The sequence below is a fragment of the Zea mays genome, chromosome 5 (assembly GCF_902167145.1).
Source record: "Zea mays cultivar B73 chromosome 5, Zm-B73-REFERENCE-NAM-5.0, whole genome shotgun sequence".
Taxonomy (NCBI): Eukaryota; Viridiplantae; Streptophyta; class Magnoliopsida; order Poales; family Poaceae; genus Zea; species Zea mays.
Window position 1 is genome coordinate 224,940,561 of NC_050100.1, and position 8,112 is coordinate 224,948,672.

Sequence of the window (8,112 nt, forward strand, 5' to 3'; positions counted from 1 at the left end):
ACACAGACTCACGTAGTGGCTATTACACGTCCACGAGGACGTTTCATATCATGCGCGCACCATCGTTTTCGTCGTCGTCGGACGTCCCGTTCGCCTTCTCGACCTTTACCCTGTTCTTCCTCCCCAACCTGCTGCCTCCGCCCACGGTCGCAGCCGCGAGCCAACCGACGCTCGTCGACGCGGGTACGGGGCGAGCCGGTCATGCTCCTGGCCTTTTTCCGTGCATGTCGTCGAGGAGGACATGGTGGCGCCTGCTAGTCTTAGGTTATCTTGGCGATGAGGAGTCCATGTATGAGATATTGGATAATCAAGGCCCCGTAGCATGGCAGCTGTCGACATATGCTACGGAGTTGGTGGTGGTGGTGTGTCGCTTTGGCGATCCAGGGTTGGGAAGGCACTTGCATTCTCTCGCCCTTCTATGATTAACGCCTGGTGCGGGTGCCTCTCGGTTTGGAGCTGCTCCGACTGGGCTTCTTTCTCCGCTTGCGTGCTCTCTCTCTATATATCTAGCGGTATACTACCTATATCGCCTCTAGATGCTCAGGTCTTCGTCGTGTCTTTCTCCAGCAACGAACAGGCATGTCCGCCTCTTCCCTTCCCCTCCCGCTCTACAAACCTTGGAAGTGGGAAGGCGAGGGATGAGGGTCTCTGATTTGCTGCCTATGGTACACGTGCGTTCATAAAAAATATTATGCGAAGAATGAAGACAATCAATAAAAAATATTGAGATCTTTTTGGTGCATAATTTACGTGGGTATTGTTGTGAGCCGTCGCAACGCACGGGTAACCGACTAGTTTTATTAAAGCATCAGTTTCAACAGTCGTCATGCGTCATTTTTTTACAAAAAAGTCCTTACATCTTTTGGAATGAATCTGTCGTTTTGCCGTCCATATATCTGCACCGTCCGTTCTATCGCCCCACGCCATCCAACCGTGAGGCCCCCTTCCCCGATATCGTGCCCGCCCCTACCCATGCGTTGTAACCGTCCTAGGTAGCCGTCCGTTCTGTGACCATCACTCCTTTAACTGTCCTAGGTAGTCGTCCGTCCGGTGAGCCAACGACGCCTGTGCCAACGGTCGGCAGCGCAATCAGCGGGCGACGCGTGGCCTAGGCCAACGATAACTTGGCCGCACCGGACTGTCCGGTGTGCACCGGACAATGTACGGTGCGCCAAGGGGACCAAGGGCTCAATGGTCGGCTTTGCCAAAAAAGGAAAGAGATCGGGCACTGGACGAGGACTGTTCATGTCCGGTGGTGCACCGGACTGTCCGGTGCGCCACCCGACAGAAGGCAAGAATTGTCTTCCAAATGGAATTCCAACGGCTCCTAGCTGCCTTGGAGCTATAAAAGGGACCCCTAGGCGCATGGAGCACAACACCAAGCATTCACTAAGCATCCTAAGACGTCTAGACTCCGCAAATACACATTTGGATCATCGTGACTGAGATTTGAGCACCAAGTGTGTTGTGAACTTGTGGCGTTGTTCTTGTGTGCTCTCTTCTTGACTTGTGTGTGTATTGTTGTTGTGATTCTAATCTTGTGTGTGTTTATTTCCCTCCCTTACTCTTGTGCTCTTGTTGTGAACAACTTTGTAAGGGTGATAGGCTCCAACCTGTGGAGATTCCTCACAAACGGGAAAACAAGTATAAGGAAGAAAACTGTGGTATTCAAGTGGATCATTGGATCACTTGAAAGGGGTTGAGTGCAACCCTCGTCCATTGGGACACCACAACATGGAAGTAGGCAAATGTTTTACTTGGCCAAACCATAGGATAAAATCACTGTGTCTCTTGTGTCGCTTTTCTTTGTGATTGGTTTCTTCTCAAGAGTTCTTGCTATACCAACTTGGCTTTAATCTTATTAACATTTCATAACCAAGTTTTGCTATTTAATGTTGAATTTTACAGGATCACCTATTCACCCCCCCCTCTCTAGGTGCTCTCAATTGGTATCGGAGTCGTACTCTTCATTTAGGGACTAACCGCCTGAAGAGATGAATCCTAAGGGTAAGGAGATGGTGATCAACGACAAGGAGAAAGAGTCCCTCTTCAACGAGCCAAGAGATGACAAGCCCACTGACCCAGGCTCGAGTCACAAGAAGAAGGACGGGAAGAAGAAGAGGCGCATAAAGAAGATCATCTACTACGACAACGACGCTTCCTCCTCTTCACCAAGGGATGACGACGAAGAAGACTCTTCGTCGAAAAAGAAAACGGTTAATCAAAATTATTCCTTTGATTATTCTCGCATCCCCTACAATTCGAATGCCCATTTGCTCTCTACTCCACTTGGAAAACCCCCACACTTTGATGGAGAGGATTATTCTTTTTGGAGTCATAAAATGCATAGTCATTTATTTTCCCTCCATCCTAGTATCTGGGAGATTGTTAAAAATGGAATGCATTTTGATAGCTCTGACAACCCTGTGTTTATCAATAAGCAAATACACAAAAATGCACAAGCTACTACTATTTTGTTAGCATCTCTATGCAGGGATAAATACAACAAAGTAAGTGGCCTGGATAATGCCAAATAGATATGGGACACCCTCAAAATTTCTCACGAGGGAAATGATGCCACCATGATCACTAAAATGGAACTTGTGGAAGGCGAGTCACCACACCATACTCGTCTTGCTTGTTGCGGAAGACCCACTTGGTTCCTACAACATTTTGGTTAGGACGTGGAACTAAATGTCATACCTCATTCCTTGTGAAATTGTTGAGCTCCTCTTGCATTGCCATCACCCAATCCGAATCTTGAAGTGCTTCCTCTACCTTGTGTGGCTTAATAGAGGAAACAAAAGAGTAATGTTCACAAAAATGAGCAACACGAGATCGAGTAGTTACCCCCTTTTGAATATCACCGAGGATGGTGTTCACGGGGTGATCTCGTTTGATTGCTTGGTGGACTCTTGGGTGTGGCGGTCTCGGAACTTGTTCTTCTTTCTCATCTTGATCATGGACATCTCCCCTTGATCATTGTCTTCCTCTTGGGTTGGCTCATCCTCTTGATCTTCTCCTTCATCATTTTGAGCCTTATCCTCATCTTGAGTTGGTGGAGATGCTTGTACGGAGGAAGATGGTTGATCTTGTTCTTGAATGGACTCTTCGGATTCCTTAGGACACACATCCCCAATGGACATGTTCCTTAGCGCGACGCACGGAGCCTCTTCATCATCTAATTCATCAAGATCAACTTGCGCTACTTGAGAGCCGTTCGTCTCATCAAACACAATGTCACAAGAAACTTCAACCAGTCCAGAGGACTTGTTAAAGACTCTATATGCCCTTGTGTTTGAATCATATCCTAGTAAAAAGCCTTCTACAGCCTTAGGAGCAAATTTGGATTTTCTACCTCTTTTAACAAGAATAAAGCATTTGCTACCAAAGACTCTAAAATATGAAACATTTGGCTTTTTACCGGTTAGGAGTTCATTCGATGTCTTCTTGAGTATTCGGTGTAGATACAACCAGTTGATGGCGTAGCAAGCGGTGTTGACCGCCTCGGCCCAAAACCGATCCGAAGTCTTGTACTCATCAAGCATGGTCCTTGCCATGTCCAAGAGAGTTCGATTCTTCCTATCCACTACACCATTTTGTTGTGGCGTGTAGGGAGAGGAGAACTCATGCTTGATGCCCTCCTCCTCAAGGAAGCCTTCAATTTGAGAGTTCTTGAACTCCGTCCCGTTATCGCTTCTAATCTTTTTGATCCTTAAGCCGAACTCATTTTGAGCCCGTCTCAAGAATCCCTTTATGGTCTCTTGGGTATGAGATTTTTCCTGCAAAAAGAACGCCCAAGTGAAGCGAGAATAGTCATCCACAATAACTAGACAATACTTACTCCCGCTGATGCTTATGTAAGCAATCAGGCCGAATAGATCCATGTGTAGGAGCTCGAGTGGCCTGTCAGTCGTCATGATGTTCTTATGTGGATGATGAACACCAACTTGCTTCCCTGCCTGGCATGCGATACAAATCCTGTCTTTCTCAAAATGAACATTTGTTAGTCCCAAAATGTGTTCTCCCTTTAGAAGTTTGTGAAGATTCTTCATCCCAACTTGGGCTAGTCGGTGGTGCCAGAGCCAACCCATGTTAGTCTTAGCAATTAAGCAAGTATCGAGTTCAGCTCTATTGAAATCAACTAAGTATAGTTGACCCTCTAATACTCCCTTAAAAGCTATTGAATCATCACTTCTTCTAAAGACAGTAACACCTACATCTGTAAAAAGACAGTTGTAGCCCATTTTACACAATTGTGAAACTAAAAGCAAGTTGTAATCTAAAGAATCTACAAGAAAAACATTGGAAATGGAATGGTCAGGTGATATAGCAATTTTACCCAATCCTTTGACCAAACCTTGATTTCCATCCCTGAATGTGATAGCTCGTTGGGGATCTTGGTTTTTCTCGTAGGAGGAGAACATCTTCTTCTCCCCTGTCATGTGGTTTGTGCACCCGCTATCGATGATCCAACTTGAGCCCCCGGATGCATAAACCTACAAAACAAATTTAGTTCTTGATTTTAGGTACCCAAACGGTTTTGGGTCCTTTGACATTAGATACAAGAACTTTGGGTACCCAAACACAAGTCTTGGAGTCCTTGTGTTTGCCCCCAACATATTTGGCAACTGCTTTGCCAGGTTTTTTAGTTAGAACATAAGATGCATCAAAGGTTTTAAATGAGATGTTAGAATCATTTGATGCAATAGGAGTTTTCTTTCTAGACAATTTAGCACGGGTTGATTGCCTAGAGCTAGATGTCTCACCCTTATACATAAAAGCATGATTAGGGCCAGAGTGAGACTTCCTAGAATGAATTCTCCTAATTTTGTGCTCGGGATAACCGACAGGGTACAAAATGTAACCCTCGTTATCCTGAGGCATGGGAGCCTTGCCCTTAACAAAATTTGACAATCTTTTAGGAGGGGCATTAAGTTTGACATTGTCTCCTTTTTGGAAGCCAATGCCATCCTTGATGTCAGGGCATCTCCCACTATAGAGCATGCTTCTAGCAAATTTAAATTTTTCATTTTCTAAGTCATGCTCATTAATTTTGGTATTAAGTTGAGCTATGTGATCATTTTGTTTCTTAATTAAGGCTAGGTGATCATGAATAGCATCAATATTAATGTCTCTACATCTAGTGCAAATGGAAACATGCTCAACAGTAGATGTAGAGGGTTTGCAAGATTTTAGTTCAACAATCTTAGCATGTAAAATGTCATTTTCACTTCTAAGATTGGAAATTGTAACATTGCAAACATCTAAGTCTTTAGCCTTAGCAATTAATTTTTCATTATCATTTCTAAGGCTAGCAAGAGAGATATTCAATTCTTCAATCTTAGCAAGTAAACTAACATTATCATCTCTAAGATTGGGAATTGAAACATCACAAACATTTGAATCAACCTTAGCAATTAAACTAGCATTCTCATTTCTAAGGTTGGTAATAACATCATGGCAAGTGCTTAGCTGACTAGATAGTTTTTCACATTTTTCTACTTCTAGAGCATAAGCATTCTTAACCTTAACATGCTCCTTATTTTCCTTAATTAGGAAGTCCTCTCGAGAATCCAAGAGTTCATCCTTCTCATGAATAGCGCTAATTAATTCATTTAACTTTTCTTTTTGTTGCATGTTTAGGTTGGCAAAAAGGGTACGCAAATTATCCTCCTCATCACTACAATTATCCTCATCACTAGAGGTTGCATATTTAGTGGAGGATTTTGATTTTACCTTCTTCCTTTTGTCGTCCTTGGCCATGAGGCACTTGTGGCCGATGTTGGGGAAGAGAAGGCCCTTGGTGACGGCAATGTTGGCGGCGTCCTCGCCGGAGGAGGAGTCGGTGGAGCTCTCGTCGGAGTCCCACTCGCGGCATACATGGGCATCACCGCCCTTCTTCTTGTAGTACCTCTTCTTTTCTCTCCTCTTGCCCTTCTTGTCGTTATCCCTATCACTGTCACTTGATAATGGACATTTTGCAATAAAGTGACCGGGCTTACCACACTTGTAGCAAACTTTCTTGGAGCGGGGCTTGTAATCCTTCCCCCTCTTTTGCTTGAGGATTTGGCGGAAGCTCTTGATGATGAGCGCCATTTCCTCGTTGTCGAGCTTGGAGGTGTCGATGGGGATTCTACTTGGAGTAGAATCTTCTTTCTTCTCCTCCGTTGCTTTGAATGCAACGGGTTGTGCTTCGGGCGTGGAGGAGTCGCCTTGCTCGATGATCCTTTTGGAGCCTTTGATCATTAGCTCAAAGCTCACAAATTTCCCTATTACTTCCTCAGGAGACATTAGTGTATATCTAGGATCACCACGTATTAATTGAACTTGCGTAGGGTTAAGAAAAACGAGTGATCTAAGAATAACCTTAACCATTTCATGGTCATCCCATTTCTTACTCCCGAGGTTGCGCACTTGGTTCACCAAGGTCTTGAGCCGGTTGTACATTTCTTGTGGCTCCTCCCCTCGGCAAAGCCGGAAGCGACCGAGCTCCCCCTTGATCGTCTCCCGCTTGGTGATCTTGGTCACCTCGTCTCCTTCGTGCGCGGTCTTGAGCACGTCCCAAATCTCCTTGGCGCTCTTTAACCCTTGCACCTTGTTATACTCTTCTCGACTTAGAGAGGCGAGGAGTATAGTGGTGGCTTGAGAGTTGAAGTGTCGAATTTGGGCGACGTCGTCCAAATCATAGTCTTCATCCCCTGGTGATGGTACATGTACTTCAATTTCAACAACATCTCAAATGCTAGTGTGGAGTGAGGTTAGATGATGTCTCATTTTATCACTCCACATATTATAATCTTCACCATCAAACATAGGTGGTTTGCCTAATGGAACGGAAAGTAATGGAGTACGTTTGGAAATGCGAGGGTAGCGTAGGGGGATCTTACTAAACTTCTTGCGCTCATGGCGCTTAGAAGTTACGGACGACGTGTCGGAGCCGGAGGTGGATGGCGACGAAGAGTCGGTCTCGTAGTAGACCACCTTCCTCATCTTTTTCTTCTTGTCACCGCTCTGACGCGACTTGTTGTGTGAAGGGGATCCCTTCACCTTGTTGGCGGACTCCCCGGATGGAGCCTTCCCATGGCTTGTGGCGGGCTTCTCGCCGGTCCCGATCTCCCTCTTGGCGGATGCTCCCGACATCACTTCGAGCGGTTAGGCTCTAATGAAGCACCAGGCTCTGATACCAATTGAAAGTCGCCTAGAGGGGGGTGAATAGGGCGAATCTGAAATTTATAAACTTAAGCACAACTACAAGACGGGTTAGCGTTAGAAATATAAACGAGTCCGAGAGAGAGGGCGGAAAGCAAATCGCAAGCGAATAAAGAGTATGACACAAGGATTTGTTTTACCGAGGTTCGGTTTTTGCAAACCTACTCCCCGTTGAGGTGGTCATAAAGACCGGGTCTCTTTCAACCCTTTCCCTCTCTCAAACGGTCACTTAGACCGAGTGAGCTTCTCTTCTCAATCAAATGGAACACAAAGTTCCCGCAAGGACCACCACACAATTGGTGTCTCTTGCCTCGGTTACAATTGAGTTGATCACAAGAAGAATGAGAAAGAAAAGAAGCAATCCAAGCGCAAGAGCTCAAATGAACACAAATGTCGCTCTCTCTAGTCACTATTTGATTTGGAGTGATTCCGGACTTGGGAGAGGATTTGATATCTTTGGTTGTGTCTAGAATTGAATGTTATAGCTCTTGTAAGGTGTGGGAAGTTGGAAAACTTGGATGCAATTGAATGTGGGTGGTTGGGGTATTTATAGCCCCAACCACCAAAAGTGGTCGTTGGAAGGCTGACTGTCGCATGGCGCACCGGACAGTCCGGTGCGCCACCGGACACTGTCTGGTGCGCCAGCTACGCCACCCAGCCGTTAGGGTTCGACCGTTGGAGCTCTGACTGGTGGGGCCTCTGGGCTGTCCGGTGGTGCACCGGATAGGTCCTGTAGACTGTCCGGTGCGCCGTCTGTTGCTGCTCTGACTCTGGCGCGCACTGTAGCGCATTGAATGCGTTTGCACTCGACCGTTGGCGCGAAGTAGCCGTTGCTCCGCTGGCACACCAGACAGTTCGGTGTGACACCGGACACTGTCCGGTGCTTCACCGGACAGTCTA